Source organism: Dromiciops gliroides, chromosome 2 (assembly GCF_019393635.1).
Source record: "Dromiciops gliroides isolate mDroGli1 chromosome 2, mDroGli1.pri, whole genome shotgun sequence".
NCBI classification, from domain to species: domain Eukaryota; kingdom Metazoa; phylum Chordata; class Mammalia; order Microbiotheria; family Microbiotheriidae; genus Dromiciops; species Dromiciops gliroides.
In genome coordinates this window covers 167,363,679-167,379,868 of record NC_057862.1, presented here as the reverse complement: position 1 = coordinate 167,379,868, position 16,190 = coordinate 167,363,679, and the positions used below count along the sequence as shown (strand labels likewise).

The following is a 16,190-nucleotide window of genomic DNA, read 5'->3' as shown; positions in this document are numbered from 1 at the left end:
GGAAAGTCACTTAACCCTGATTGCTTTCCCAAAAAAGAAAAAGATGAGAAAACTAAGGGTGAGGGCACTCTGACTCCTGACCCTGGGCAAGTCATTTAACCCCAACTACCTCGCCAAAAACAAAAAACAAAAACAAAAACTGAATGAACAAATGAATGACTGTTTTTTCCATTGTGCTCCATTGGCTTAACTTCCTATCCTTCCTCCAACACTGTATGATATTGAGCAAATCACCTCAAATCACTGGGCTTCAGTTTTCTTAACTATAAGATAAGGGCATTAGCATAATTCCATGCTACCTCCCTCTATTTTTTTTTAGATTTTTAAAAATCTTTTTTAAAAATATGGAATGCTTCACGAATTTGCGTGTCATCCTTGCGTAGGGGCCATGCTAATCTTCTCTGTACGGTTCCAATTTTAGTATATGTGCTGCTGAAATGAGCATGGTACCTACCTCTTGACAGAGAAGCAATGGACTCAGTGAGTGAGAAGGTCACCTGTATGGCAATGGTGTTCCCCACTTGGGAGGGCCTGGCTGGTATTTTAAATTTTTTTTTCTGGGTGGTTTTAAGGAGGAAGGAGAAAGTTCACAAGCTAGCAGCAATATCAGAAGCAGCACTGGTGTGGTTCAGATCTTAGACAAAGCAGGGTCTCACTTTCAATGTCTGGACCAGCCTGCAGAGGAAAAATTAGCCAGAAGTTTACTGTTATTCAGACCCAAACCCTAATCAAGAAATTGTGGAGCTCAGGCCAGGCTACAGCAATTAGACTTTGCCCTAGATCAGACCAGCCTATTCCCGAGATCCTGGGATAACACAACTCAATACCCCAAGAAAACAGTAACAGGACCAGTACAGACATTGCCTCCAGAAGTATTACAGAACCCAGCCCTAACATCAAGTCTGAAGTCAGGAAGTGGGCTTGAAGAATGGGCAAACAAAATAGAAAGAACCCTACCAATGAGCTCTTAAGATAACAGGGATCCTCAAGACACAAATGCAGAAGAAGATGGTTACAAAGTATTTACAAGCCTTACCTCAGAGAAAAACAGCTTGGGCATAAACTCAGTTAAAATTCCTGGAAGAGATGAAGGAAAAGGTTTTTAAGGCAGTCAAAAATGTTTTTATAAATGGAATGATAGCACTGGAGGAGAAAATTAGAAAAGAAATGAGAAGAGTAAAGAACTGGGGAGGAAATTAAGAGCTTGGCACAAGAGGTACAAATCTTGCCCAAGTAACAAAGTGATTGAAAATTTGAATGGACCAAATAAAAGCCAATGATTTAATGATTCAACAAGAATATTAAAAAGTCAAAAGACTGAGAAAAAGAAAATTTAAGGTATCTCATAGCAAAAACAACTGACCTGGAAAACATATGGAGGAGAAAAAAAATTAACAATGATAGAGGATTAAACCATAATAAACTGCTTACATTCAATATGGGGAGATGGTACACATGTCCCTTCTGATCTCTATCATCATCAGAATTTATAGAGGGAATTCAACTAGACAAGTCCTGGCAGTGGTTGGTTTAAGTCTTGATGATCTTAAGAAAATAATGCAAAAAGAGAGGAAGAAGGATATGCTGAGGAAGGGGAGGGACAGATATTCGAAGGAATTTATCCCACATAATAAAGGTGCAAAAGTAGGTATCTATATGACAAAAGGAGAAGGAAGTAGAGGATAGCCACTGATTTTTGAATCTCACTCTCTGAATTGGTCAAAAGAAGGAAGGATACACATATACTTACATAGTTCAGTACAGAAGGAGAGAAAGAAGGAGGGGAAGGAGAATTAGAGAGAGGGTGGATTAAGGGAAAGATTGGCCCAAGTAAAACAAATTCTAAGGATGCACAAAAATATGTATGGCTCTTTTTGAGGTGGCAAAGAATGGGAATCTGAGGAGTTCCCCATAAATTGAGGAATCAATAATAAAGTTATATCATATAAACATTATGGAATACTATTGTTCTGAACTCTTAATGACCAACCAGAATTCCAGAGGACTAATGATGAAACATGATACCTGCCTCATGATAAAGAGGTTCAGGACTTGGAACGAAGAAGGAGATAAATATTTTTGTTAAGACGTGGCCAGTGTGGAAATTTGTTTTGATTAACTATACATGTGTGTAATGGATTTTATTTTTCTTATGTTCTCAGTGGAATGGGGAGCAGGATTGGGGTGGGAGAATGGGAAGGCAGATGTTGGCAGATTAAAACAACATACTTTCTTTTTTAAATGGCAGGTTAAAGAATTGAAAGTGACATGACTGTAATGGATGGGTAGTAGATGAGTTTCACTTAACCATTAATATGTCTATCATATTCAAAGGGAAAACGGGAATTATTTTTTAAAAACACTTTAAGGATAACCTCATTTATATGGGTACCTCCATAACATAGTGGGTGGTCTTTGCAAGTGAACTTTTTTTCAGTATTATAATAACTATATTTCAGTGTAATTAGTTTCTTTTGTAACCCTATATATCTTATTTTATACTTTTAAAACATTATTCTGAGAAGGGGTTAATAGGCTTCACCAGGCGCTGCCTGCCTCAAAGGTATCCCAGTCACACAAAAAAGTTAAGAACCTCTGTCCTAAAGCAACTAAAACAGTATCATTTGTATAATAGGAGCTTAATAATTTTGTTGATTATATGCTTTCAGTGAGGAGGTTAACCTAGGTCTTACTTTGTTTACTTGCACTGCAGGGACTATTTTCTCATATAATTTCCCTCAGGATTTATGGTTCTTTGAACTATATGCATAGAGACCCAAATCAGTAGGACCTGGATCAAGTACTGGCTTGTCATTGAGTCAATAACATAGAGAGACTTGAGTCCCTTCCTCACATGTGAATGGGATGTGGCTTCAGAGTTGTTAGTTGGGATGAGATGGGGCAATGACTCAGATGATAAGGAGACTAGTCAATTATGGGAAGCTTAGTTGTCTCAGAAGCTTCCTGTTTCTTCCAAGTAACCATAGTCAGAGGACAATTTGGTAGAGATCCTAGGAAGGATAATGTAGCTAAAGGGACACTAGACTGGAAATTAACAGACCTGGGCTCAAGTTTTATTTCAACTTCTATGTGAACAGTGTGATGTATTGGAATGTCACTTGCGCTATGCAACCAGAGGCCTAGGCTCAAGGTCCAGTGTTGTCATTAACTGGCTATGTCATTTGGAGGAAATTACTTCACCTTGCTGGGTCTTGGTTTCTTCACCTATAAAATCTATTAATTTAGGTGACTTTATAGCTCTAACATTTTATGTCTAAATTGGTCTATCTACAACTTGACTCCTCAACTTTAAAATAAGAAGGCTAGATTAGGTCAAGGGTTCTTAACATATAATTACAGACTCTTAAAGTGTCCTCTATAGATGTGTACTAGAGCCGTCTCAAACTGATTCATGAGAGCTAATTATTAAATTTTCAGTGTGAGCAATTACACATTGAAAATTGGGAAAATGCTACAAATCAGAGATTGATTTATCATTTTATTGATTTCTAGACTTACTAAAGTGATGGGGAAAATGTTAATAATGAAGATTAAACTTAAAGTATGTTGCAGGTACTTTTTTTTTTTCTGGAGAGCCAATTGTTCAACATTTACCAACACCACTGATCCTTGGTTAGATCTCAGGGGCCCCCTGAATTTGAATGAGAAAAAAAATTACATCTTGACTTTCACTAATCTCTAACTGAAATTTAGTATTTCTTTCAATTATGAATTTAGACAACAAACATTGTTCTCAGGAGTCTGTATTTCTGCCAAAGGAAACCACTGATACAAAAAGTTCAGAACACCTAGACTAGATGAGCTCTAAAGTCCTTTCCAGCTCTGAGATGCTGTAGTTTATTCTTCTCTAGGATAAGATTTTGACTTTAGACTACTAAATCCTTACCAAGCCAAAAATCAGGATGCTTGCATCTTATCCCATAGAGTAAAGTTATATGTTGGTTATTTATTTTAATACTTTGGCAGGTATGGGCAAAGGGACTTTGGTCGGATAAGAAGAATGCTGAAACAGTTGTCAAAAACTTCCAGGTTTGCACATCCTCAACCTGTCCCAAGGATGGTTACACATAACAACAGTCTGGAGTCTGAAGGGCTCTTAATGCAAACCTCTTGCATAAGCAACCACCCCACAGCCTGTCAGAGAACAAAGCATTCTTCTTATCCATAACTTCATTTGGAATGGTTTTAGGTGCCAGTGACCTCCTTTCTAACCAGGTCATAATGACATTAGCTTCTTTCTGAGTTCTGCTCATTTCATTCTCCATTAGTTTTCAAAATTCTTCAAAACTGTTTTTTAAATAAGTATTGGTAGGGGCAGCTAGATGGTGCAGTGGATAAAGCACCGGCCCTGGATTCAGGAGTACCTGAGTTCAAATCTGGCTTCAGACACTTGACACTTACTAGCTGTGTGACCCTGGGCAAATCACTTAACCCCAATTGCCTCACCAAAAAAAAATTTAATAAGTATTAGTGTTGTAATATAAATTTTTCTCCCAGTTCTACACGTCACTCTGCATCAGTTCATATACATCTTTCCAGACCTCTTTGAAATCTTTTATCTCCTCATTTCTTAGAGCCCATCACATTCATATACCATAATTTGTTCAGAAATTCTCCAAATGATGGGTATTGTCTTAGTTTCCAAGAATGGTTTGGGTTTTTTTTGCCACTATAAGAAGAGGTCATAAACATTTTTGTACATATGGTACTAGATCTTTCTTTGATGTCTTTGGGCAAAAGGCTTAGCAGTGGTATAGCTGTCTCTAAGGGCATGCAATATTTAGTAATTTTTTATGTTTTTATGTTACAGTTCCAAATTGATTCCCAGAATGTTTATATACATGTAGAACTCTGCCAACAAAACAGTAATGGCCTATTTCCCCATAAGCTTTATAATATTCATCACTTTCACTTTTTTTTGGTTATCTTTACTGATCTTATGGGTGCAAGGTGGAACCTCAGGATTTATTTAATTCTCTAATCATTAGTGATTTGGAGGTTTTTTCCATATGAATATTGAAAATCTAGGATTTTTCCCCTTGAGAACTTACTGTTCATATTTTAAGATCATTTCTCAATTGGAGAATGGCTCTTATTCTTCTAAATTTGAATCTATTTCTTACATATCTTGAAAATGAGATGTTTATCAATGAAACTTGCCTCAAAGATTTTTTCCAGTTACTTGTTTCCCTTTTAATCTTAGCTTTATTGCATTTGTTTGTGCAAAAACTTTGAAATTTTATGTAATCAAAAGTATCCACAATTTATGCAATAACAACATTGTAAAAATAATTTTGAAAGCTATAAGAACTCAGCAGAATGACTGTCCATGACTCTAGAGGATCAGTGGTGAAACATGCAGTCTACGTCCTGACAGAGGTGATAAATTCAGGGTATAGGATGATTTTATATATATGTCTGTATATGTGTCTATTTATGTCTATGTGTGTAAATATATATAATTTGTTATATTATACATAAATTTTTCTGGACATGGTCAAGGAGAGAATTTGTTTTGATTGATTGTACATATTGCTATAAGGAATTTGTTTTAATTTTTTCCCAGTAGGGTGGGGGGTTGAGGAAGGAAATGGGTCTATTAATTTAAAAATAAAATTTAATTTTAATTGAATTTTTTAAAATTAATTTAAAAATAAATTTAATTTAATTAGTAAAGCTTTGATATCTTGATTGAGGTAGCAGTTTCTTATCTTAAGAATTTATTACACATAGTCCCCTGCACATGGTATGAAATAAATGGCCTTCCAAAGAGGCATGGTTTCCAACTCTCAGCATGTCCATGTCACCATGACTACTTGGGCAGAGGCATCCTGCTGGATATGTTCTTTGGGTAATTTTAGGGCATCCCACTGGGTTTGAAGTTTCCTAGAATCCCCAATGTGAGGTTTAGAGTTCACTGATTCCAGAAGTCTGTTTCATGGTTTGGGGACACTCTTTTCTTTGTTTTCTTCCCATTTTTGAAGTGACTGGAATGCATTTGTTATGTCTCTAATGCACATTCTTTGAACAAATTAATTCCTTATTGTTGCCAGTGATAGGAATGTAGTGTTCTAATCTGTGGCTCATCCAGTAAGCTTTTTTCTACTAAAGTAATGAGTTCTCTGAGAACTCCATATCCCTTTAAATTGGCCACAACCAGGTCTTTTCTCTCATTTGCCTGAGACAGTAACAGTAGGATCTAGTTGGTAGAGTTTATTTTCCTCCCAATCCCAGTTATAGAGTTTGGAAGGATCTCAAAAGCCATCTAATCAAAACCCCACATTTAAGAGATGAACGAACTGAAGCCCAGGGAAGTTGAGACTTGCTTAAGATCACCCAACTATTGGGGCAGCTAGATGGCGCAGTGGTAAAGCGCTGGCCCTGGATTCAGGAGTACCTGAGTTCAAATTTGGCCTCAGACACTTGACACTTACTAGCTGTGTGACCCTGGGCAAGTCACTTAACCCTCATTGCCCTGCAAAAAAAAAAAAAGAAAAGAAAAAGATCACCCAACTATTAAGTGTCAGAAGTAACATTTAAACCCAGATCAATGGGAAAGGTAGGTGTCCTCTCCGTTGTCCAAACTCTTCCCTTTTCTAAGTTTCATTTCAAGTTTACTATAGTATTGAGTGGAAGGAGACTCCCTAGAGGAGAAAGTTCTTTGCCAACGTCTAAAGATACATTAAAAGGATAAGATTAAAAGATCATTTTCAAAGAAGTGAAGATATAGAGATTTTATTGTTGCTGTTGTTCAGTCATGTCTGACTTTCCATAACCCTGTTTTGGGTTTTCTTGGCAAAGACACTGGGTTGGTTTGCCATTTCCTTCTCCAGCTCATTTTACATATGAGGAAACTGAGGCAAACAGGATTAAGTGACTTGCCCAGGGTCACATAGCAATTTAGTGTTTGAGGCTAGATTTGAACTCAGGTCTTCCTGACCCTTGACCCAATATTCTAGTCACTGTGCTACCATGTCTCATTTCTACCTCAGTAGATTGGACTACACTGGTCAAGCTGCAAGTCTCATGAATTTATGGGGCCACAATATTTAAATGCTACTGGGAATAGGGTAGGAAACATTGGAGATGTCTAAAATGATCAATCATTTTTTAGTTTTTAGTTTAGTTTTTAGATTTCTTTTTGGGGACAGCTAGGTATTATAGTAAAGAGCCCACTAGACTTGTGTTCAGCAAGACCCAAGTTCCAGTTCCACTTCAGTCACTTACTAGCTATGTAACCCTGGGAAAATTGATTAACCTCTGAACTTCAATTTCCTCAACCGGAAAAGGAGGGGGTAGGCTTCAAATCCCTCTGAAGTTTCTTCCAGCTCTAAATCTATGATCCTAATTTAGTAAAACTAGTTCTTCTTGTTTTTCTGGTTCAGAGACTCTTCTTTTTTCTTTTGAGGGGCAATGAGGTTTAAGTGACTTGCCTAGGGTCACACAGCTAGTAAGTGTCAAGTGTCTGAGGTTGGATTTGAACTCCGGTCCTCCTGAATCCATGGTCAGTGATTTATCCACTGTGCCATTTAGCTGCCCCCAGAGAATCTTCTTTAATCATATTTTGATAGCAAGAGACTTTCTTGTTATTTTTCCTTTGATAATGGAAATCATCCGAGAACTTGAAGATGGAAGTGGAGGTGGGGATGCATCCACAATATTGAGAAAGGAACACATTCCTGGAGCACAATACTATTCAAATAGTCCCTGGGCATGGAAGGCAGGAGGAAAGGGGCTCAGAGCTTCTCATTCACTCTTCACAGGGTCATCCCTATGCACATAATCCACAGGAAACCTTCTTTGTGACTAGGTAGATGAAAGTGCCTGCCTCCACTTGGCTTGAGCACATTAGTGGCTGCTGCCTCCCTTACTCATAACTGTGTAGTTTGTACCTTGGCAGCATCAGATAATTTAATCCTTCATTTTGACTTGGTCATTCATTTCCCCTTTCCTGTGAATCAGCACTGAGTCACCTCAGATGGCACAAACACCATTGAGGCCCTTACTGACTAGAAGATGACATGGAGCCAGCCTAACTGAAGTCAGTTCATCAGTTAACAAAATCTTCCTTGTTCACCAGTAGGATACAGAGAAGAATAAGATAGTCTCTGGCCTTGAGGAGGATGTGATCTCTTTGGGCAGACAAGATAAATACATATTTGGGGGAGGAGAGTGACAGACCTAGGATTTCACTCATGTAGGAAAAGTCCAGTGAAAAAATATCTTTGACTAATGCAGAGCTGTATCTACTTAGGAGCTTACAGTCTAAAACAGCTACCTGGGTCAATGAGAAATAAAGTCAAGTCAACAAGCATTTATCAAACACTGTTGGTTGTGACTTGCCCAGGGTTTCATACTCCCTACTTCTCAGAGGGAGGGCTTGAACCAATGGCAATTAAAGCACACCCTTTTTGCTCACTGGAGGTGGGACATGGAGATGGAGATGGCTGATTTCAAAGGAATTCTGTTAATCCTCAAACTTAGATTAACTCAGTATAAAGCTTGGAATAGTGGATAAAGCACAGAAAAACTTGACTCCAGATACTTGCTATGTATGTGGCCTTTGGGAAAGTCACTTAAGATCTCCCAGTCTCAGTTTCCTTATCTGTAAAATGAGGATGATATTAGTACCTATCTCAAAGATAAGATAATTAATCCAAACCTTTTACAAATCCTTAAGTGGTAATACATAGTAGATACTATTATTACTGTTATTAGTTTTCCTTGAAATTTCCCAAATTGATTAGAACAAGAAAGATTTCCTTGGAGCAATGGGGGACTAGGTGTGTAGTACACACACTGTTAGATGCAGGCACTGCATCAGCTGTTTTCACTTAACTGTTTTGCTTTGTAATAAGGGGAAACTAATTGGGTGGGTGAGTGGAGGAGAGTTATGTAAAAATACAAGACATCAATAAAAAAAGCAAAAAGCACAAGGCAGGATGTGATTTAATACCAAATTAATGGTGTCACATGATCTGGCTCATTTTCCCAGAAGCACTCTATTTGAAAGTTTTACACATCTAGAGGAAAATTCCCCATAATTCCAACTCCCTACCCCTAAGAATCACTTCAGAAAGAGAGATGAAGAGAAGAGACATAGAACCAATACAAGGGACAGAAATCTAAGAGGTACCTCTAGCATCCTCAAAGACAGCGCTTCAGAGATTCATGGAAAGGATAGTAAGAGAGAGGAGACAATAAGATGAAAAATCAAGATTTGTTGTTGTGAGTGTTGTGAGAGTAACCTGTTCATTAGGGGAGGGAAGACCTCAGGGTGGAGAGTACATCTGAAGTGTGAATTCCAGGGCTGAATGGATCTTCCAGGTTGAAGAAGTTTCTGGAGCAAGATGGAACTGTCCAAAGTGCAGCTTGGTGAGAAATGATAGGACTAAAGGAGAAGTCCCTAGGGTTCCCTATAGGCAGTGGATACTTAAAGGCAGAAAAGAGCAAAAGTTAGCAGAAGAGCCACAGGGGCCACTGCAAATTGGGTCTGTCTCAACTTTTTATATGAAAGCAGTACCCAAACTCATGAGTGAAAAGTGATATTTCTTATACTCTCAGCCAACAGCTTAGAAATTTGAATTTCTAACCTATGAACCCATTTTCGCTCCATCAGAGGGCCTTGGGGAAAATGCTTTACTCTGATGTTCTGACCTTCTCAGAGGCACTCTGTGTGAGGTGTTATTATGTTCTCCTACAGTCTCCCTCTTAAATGGATGATCAGAATAGCAAGTGGATAATTTTTTTCTACTCAACTGTGCTGCACCTTTACCTAATTTGAGAGCACAAAGAAAAATTAATAGATGGACACTTTATGTAAATGCCTCTCTCTTTTAGATCTTATTATATTTCAGGGAGAGGAACAGCTCTGACATTTAGAGAATGGAGAGTTTTCAATGGAAATTTGTTAGAATCTGCTTGGCAGTAATGGTTTTCTTTTGTTAGGGTTTTCTGAGAGTGTGTGAGTGTGTGTGATTTTGAAGACCATCAGCCGAGGGTTAAATTGATGCATCTTTGAGGAGCATAAGTCTGGAAGGGACCATTTGCCAGCCTTCAGGATCATCCATTCCTAAACTATCATTTAAAAGAAGACTCAAAACTGTGGTTTCTTGAAATTCTTATTCTCCCCCACTTAAAACTGGCTCTTGGATTATGAAATGAGGCAAGATGCAAATGAATCCAGTAGCTTAGTGTTCCACAAAACAAAAGACTTCAGCTACTGGGGTAAGGATTCACTATTTGATGAAAACTATTGGGAAAATTAAAAAATTGGGTGGGCAGAAATTAGGTTTAGACCAACACCTTACCATCAACAGTCTCACCTAGAAAGGTTCTAGGTGCAGGTGGATATTGCAGCCAACTCTACCTCCAGAGCCTATTGTTGAATTTTGAATATGAGCATTTTCACCTTATAAATTGGGAAATTTGCAAATGCTACAAATCAAGCCTTGATTTATTGTTTTTTTTTAACATCTAGACTTAAGAAAGTGATGGAGAAAATGTAAATAATGTAGATTAAACTTAAAAGTATACCTTATGTATATTTTTCCCCAGAGAGCCAGTTGTTAAAACATTTTCAAGCAAACCACTGTCTGGGTACCATAGGTTTGGGGGGTTTTTTGTTGTTGTTAAGTCAAGTCTGACTCTTTGTGACTCCATTTGGGGTTTTCTTGGCAAAGATACTGAAGTGGTTTGCCATTTCTTTCTCCAGCTCATTTTATAGGTGAAAAAAAGAGGCAAATTGTGTTAAGTGACTTGTGCAGGGTCAAACAGCTAGTAAGTATCTGAGACCAGATTTGAACTCAGGAAGATGAGTCTTCCTTACTCCAGGCCTGGTGTTCTGTCCACTGTGCCACCTAGCTGCTTTTGCCATGTTAGGAAAGTATTATATATCCTCTGGTCCCTTGTTTCCCTGCTACTTTCCTTTCCATAGATTTTTTTGTGGGGCAATGAGGGTTAAGTGACTTGCCCAGGGTCACACAGCTAGTAAGTGTCAAGTGTCTGAAGCTGAATTTGAACTCAGGTCCTCCTGAATTCAAGGCCAGTGCTTTATCCACTATGCCACCTAGCTGCCCAAACTATTATTGTTTGTCCTTCATTCTTTTTTTTTTAAGTGAGGCAGTTGGGGTTAAGTGACTTGCCCAAGGTCACACAGCTAGTAAGCGTCAAGTGTCTGAGGCCAGATTTGAACTCAGGTCCTCCTGACTCTAGGGCTGGTGCTCTATCCACTGCCCCACATTCCATAGATTTTTGAGGGCATCAAATTGAAGCCACTTAACCTTTCAGTGGCCTAGGAACTCTAAGACTAATATGTACTAACATGTACACACATATACAGGTATATGTGTGTATGCACACATCCATATATGAATACATACATATATACATACATGTACATATATCTCAATCCTTCTGCGGCTACTCTTCCAATTCACACTGGCAGAACAGGTCCATCAGGGAAAATCTTCCCCAGGTTCAGGATACTCTGTAATCTGTGCCTCACCATCCTCCTCTCTGTGAGTCTGCACTCCTAAAATTAAAGCTCATGAACCCCCTCTGGCTCATTTAGCCTTTTTTTTTTTTTTGGTGAGGCAATGGGGGTTAAGTGACTTGCCCAGGGTCACCCAGCTAGTAAGTGTCAAGTGTCTGAGGCCGGATTTGAACTCAGGTACTCCTGAATCCAGGGCTGGTGCTTTATCTACTGCACCACCTAGCTGCCCCCCTCATTTAGCTTTTAATTGTAAATCATATTGTTTAGAGCCAGTAGCTCTAAGTAAAAGCACTGACTGTAATGAACAATAGTACTCTACCACAAACATAAGTGGCATCAGTAGAAAAAGTGGGCACATGGAGTTCACTAGAACAGAGGCAAACACTTAGGGAATACACATGGCTCAGGTCATTCACACCTCTGACACTTCAGGGTCCCAATGTCCTCTCACTTCTCATGTAGTCTTATATAATTCCCCCTGAGTGCAGCATCTCTGATAGACAGGTCATTCATCTTGTGTCCCTGGTCCTATTCCTCTCTACAGCATGATTACCAACAGACAGGGCTAACTCCCCCTCAACTCCCAAATTTCCTCCCATCTTGTGACTTGATAGAGTGATCATGCTCCATGACTCTTTGACAAGCAGGGTGAATCCTACTGGGCAAGTAGGTTTTCCTGACTCCAAAGCCAACCCTTTATCCGCTATGCTAAGATAACAACTACATTTTCAAGGGCAACATTGCTTTTTAGAGTCGTTTTATCTGAGCACCCAACATCGTCGAAACAAGAAATATTCTCAGTCTTCTACTGTGAGTGGCTTGGGTCAGTTTTCAGTCTCTTTCCTTTTTCTTTCCCTTTTTTGGGAACAGAGGACTGCATACTCCACATGGAGTTCCTGGTAAACATCAGAAAGAGATTTCTAAATGAGGAGGTTTCACTCCCTATTCAGTGATCAAATGCTGAGTCCAATATAACCATCTTCCTTTTTCCTTTACAAATAACATTCTGAACTTAGCAAATGTCAACCATTTTCTTGAATCCAAGATCACAGTATTTTAGAATCAAAAGTCATGTAAGTGGGGGCACTTAGGTAGCACAATGGATAAAGCACTGGCCTTGAGTTCAGGAGGACCTGAGTTCAAATCTGGCCTCAGACACTTTGACACTAGCTGTGTGACCCTGGGCAAGTCACCTAACCCTCATTGCCCCCCCCAAAAAAAGTGATGCAAGTTCTGAAGTATCCTCTTTCTCCCATTAGAACTTCCCCCTCCCAGCTAGGTTCCTACATTGTTCTTTAGCTTTCAGGAATGCTTACTTACTGTGTTGCCCTACTCAAACCTACATAGAAATCTCACTTCATACTCCCCCCAAACCATAATCTTTTATGTACACACACACACAGATACATATATACACATGTGTATGTATAAATATACATTTGAATATACATATAAATATGTGTATGTATATATGTATACATACATATTAAAAAATTCTCCCTAAAACCAAGCTGTTTCCAGATCTAACTTAGAAAAGAAGTGACGAATTCATTCATGCTATCGTTCTAATAGCTGGTGAGAAATTAAATACAGATAAAAGAAATAATACTTTAAGCCTAAATAACCCAAATGACTGAAACTCTAATTTGGGAATTTCAGCTGAATTCAAGCAATGGAGAAGAAACTTTGGAGCAGGAAGTGTCTTCCCAGCATCTCACATAAGATTTTTGTCCTTTGTTTTCAAAGAGGACCAATGATATCACTTTTTTTTCCAGTCATTGAAGTCCAGTGGCAAGATAAAAATCTAGATGACTGGGAATGGCCCGGGATTCATTGGATAATCTTGGTGTCTTTGATGTAGTTCTAAGCACACCTTCATGGCCATTGGAACAAATTGTTCTCATCTACCCATTCCACTAGGGGAAGTCTTCACACACTTGGGGTAGACATTCCCATAACTCACCCTTGGGTTTGACTTGCCCTGAACCTGCGGAGATGGTTTTACGGTGGTGTAGCTGGCTGCATATGCTATAGCTTCATGGAACTACAGGTAAGAGTTGAGTGACAGGTGGACACCAAAAGTAGATGAATAGCCCTGAAAAGGGCTTGATAATCACTCACACCAGAGGCCCTAGTCCTCTGAGACCCCAGAGGTTCGGCCTCCTCATTTCATATCTCTTTCAGTTTACATATAAGAGGGAGAAAGAGAAGAAAGGTTCATATAGTGCCCATTATGGACCAGGTGTTGTGTTAAGCTCTTTTTACAAATATTATTCCATTTGGTCCTCACAACAACCCCATCGAAGTAGGTGCCATTATTATCCCATTTTACAGCTGAGGATATTGAGACAAACAGGGGCGAAGTGACCTGCCAAGGGTTATTTAGCTAGCAAGTGAAGCTGGATTTGAATTCAGATCTTCCTAACTTTAGGCCTAGTACTGTATCTACTTAGCTGCCTGAAGGAACCAAGGTTTAGGGAGTTTAAGCAACTTATCCAGTCACACGGAAAGTAAGCATTAGAACCTAGGTGGTCTCATTTCCATGGCAGTGTTCTTGCCACTAAATTGGGCTGCCTTACCATTCTGCCCCCTTTCTTTCTCTCTTTTTCTGTCTTTCTCTCTCCTTCCATCCTTTCTCCTTCCTTCCTTCCTTCCTTCCTTCCTTTCTTCCTTCCTTCCTTCCTTCCTTCCTTCCTTCCTTCCTTCCTTCCTTCCTTCCTTCCTTCCTTCCTTCCTTCCTTCTTTCTTTCCTTTCTCCTCTGTGTGTGTGTCTGTCTCTTTCTGTCTTTCTTGCTTTTTCTTCAGCCCTGACTTACTACCCTCAATATTGCTGAAAAAAAGAAGCAGGGAAAAAATAGATGTTCTATTCTTCTTTCCAATCTCCAGCTCCTTCCCTCTGTCCCTTTTCCTCCACCCCCACCTCACCACAGGCATTCTGGATGTTTTTAGCAAGGAAACATTCAGCATCCCTTAAAAATCCCAGGCTGAACTTCAAGTCACAGTTTCGATGTGCTCCTGGTATCTGATGGAAGTGTCCTCCAACAGATGGGAAACCATCTCACCTCATAGCTTTTAAGATAAGACTATTCTACATAAAATCTTGTTAATGATTAAAATGGAGAGACAGAATCATCCATAGAATCTCCATGAATAGATTGTTCAAGCTTTGATTTTAATGCAGAGACAAATAGCCTGTCACTCCTAGCCAAATCCCAGTAGTGATCAATCAATCAACAATCATTTAAGTACCTGCTATCTGCCATGAGCTGCATTAGGTACTGGGGAGACAAGGAAAAAATAAACAGTTCCTGGGGCAGCTAGGTGGTGCAGTGGATAGAGCACCAGCCCTGGAGTCAGGAGAACCTGAGTTCAAACCCGACCTCAGACACATTATACCTACTAGCTGTGTGACCCTGGGCAAGTCACTTAACTCCAATTGCCTCACCAAAAAAAAAAAAAACAGTTCCTGTTCTCCAAAAGTTTACAATTTATTGGGGCAAATAGATCATGCCATCCCTCGGTTCCTTTAAAAGGTATCCAAGCAAATTGTACATTTTGTAGATTTTGTATTTTTCATACAAAGGCAAGATGATGATTTCTTATTTTAAGAGGAGGGCAAGTATGGGTTAGTTGAGAACCAGAGGAACTGGGTTCAAATTCTCCCTCTGATACTACGTGCATAGTCACTTAATCTCCCTGGGCCTCAGTTTCCTCATCTTTAAAATGGGGAGGGGTTTTACTAGATAGCCTTTGAGGCACCTTTTACTTTGTTTTTTATTTTTTATTTTTTAATCATAAAAGTATTTTATTATTTTCTGGTTACATGTAAAGATAGTTTTCAACATTTGTTTTCATAAGATTTTTAGTTCCAAATTTTTCTCCCTCCCTCCTCCCCAAGACAGAAAGCAATCTGATATAGGTTATATATGTGCAATCATATTAAACATATTTCTGCATTAGTCATGTTGTGAAAGAAGAATCAGAACAAGAGGGGAAAACCTCAAAAAACAAAAACAAAAGTAGAAACAGTATGGTCCAATCTGCATTCAGAATCCACAGTTCTTTTTTCTGGATATGGAGAACATTTTCCATCATGAGTTCTTTGAAATTGTCTTGGATCATTGTAGTGCTGAGAAAAGCTAAGTTTATCACAGTTGATCATCGCACAATGTTGCTGTTACTGTGTACAATGTTCTCCTGGTTCTGCTCACTTCACTCAGCATCAGTCCACTTAAGTCTTTCCAGGTTTTTCTGAAATCTGCCTGCTCGTTATTTCTTACAGCACAATAGTATTCCATTACATTCATATGCCACAACTTGTTCAGCCATTCCCCAATTGATGGGCATTCCCTCCGAGGCACCTTTTTGCTCTAAAGATATGATCATATAAACTTCTAAACATTGAGAACTGTCAGAAAATGGACTGAATTGCCTCTGTGACTGGTGAGGAAGTGAGTTCTCCTCCAAGGGAGATGTTCGAGTAGACACTGGTTGGTCATCTGTCAGTGGTACTGTAAAGGCAAGTATGGTTCATATTTCAGGTATTGATTGGACTAAATGCCCTCTGAGGTTGTTTATATCTCTTATTCAATACCTTCCAGATCTACATTTACCCTCTAAAAAGAGAATTGGTATCAAAACCACCAGAAGTGAAAGCCAAATTCATTGTTAGAGC

General features: G+C 39.0%; 1 non-coding gene across 1 annotated transcript; it reads right to left on the bottom strand.

The window, feature by feature from the left end:
* Positions 1-338: 338 nt before the first annotated feature.
* LOC122744825 lies at positions 339-445 on the bottom strand. Its single transcript, XR_006355167.1, has one exon. It is a non-coding gene; the product is annotated as a U6 spliceosomal RNA (small nuclear RNA).
* Positions 446-16,190: the final 15,745 nt, after the last annotated feature.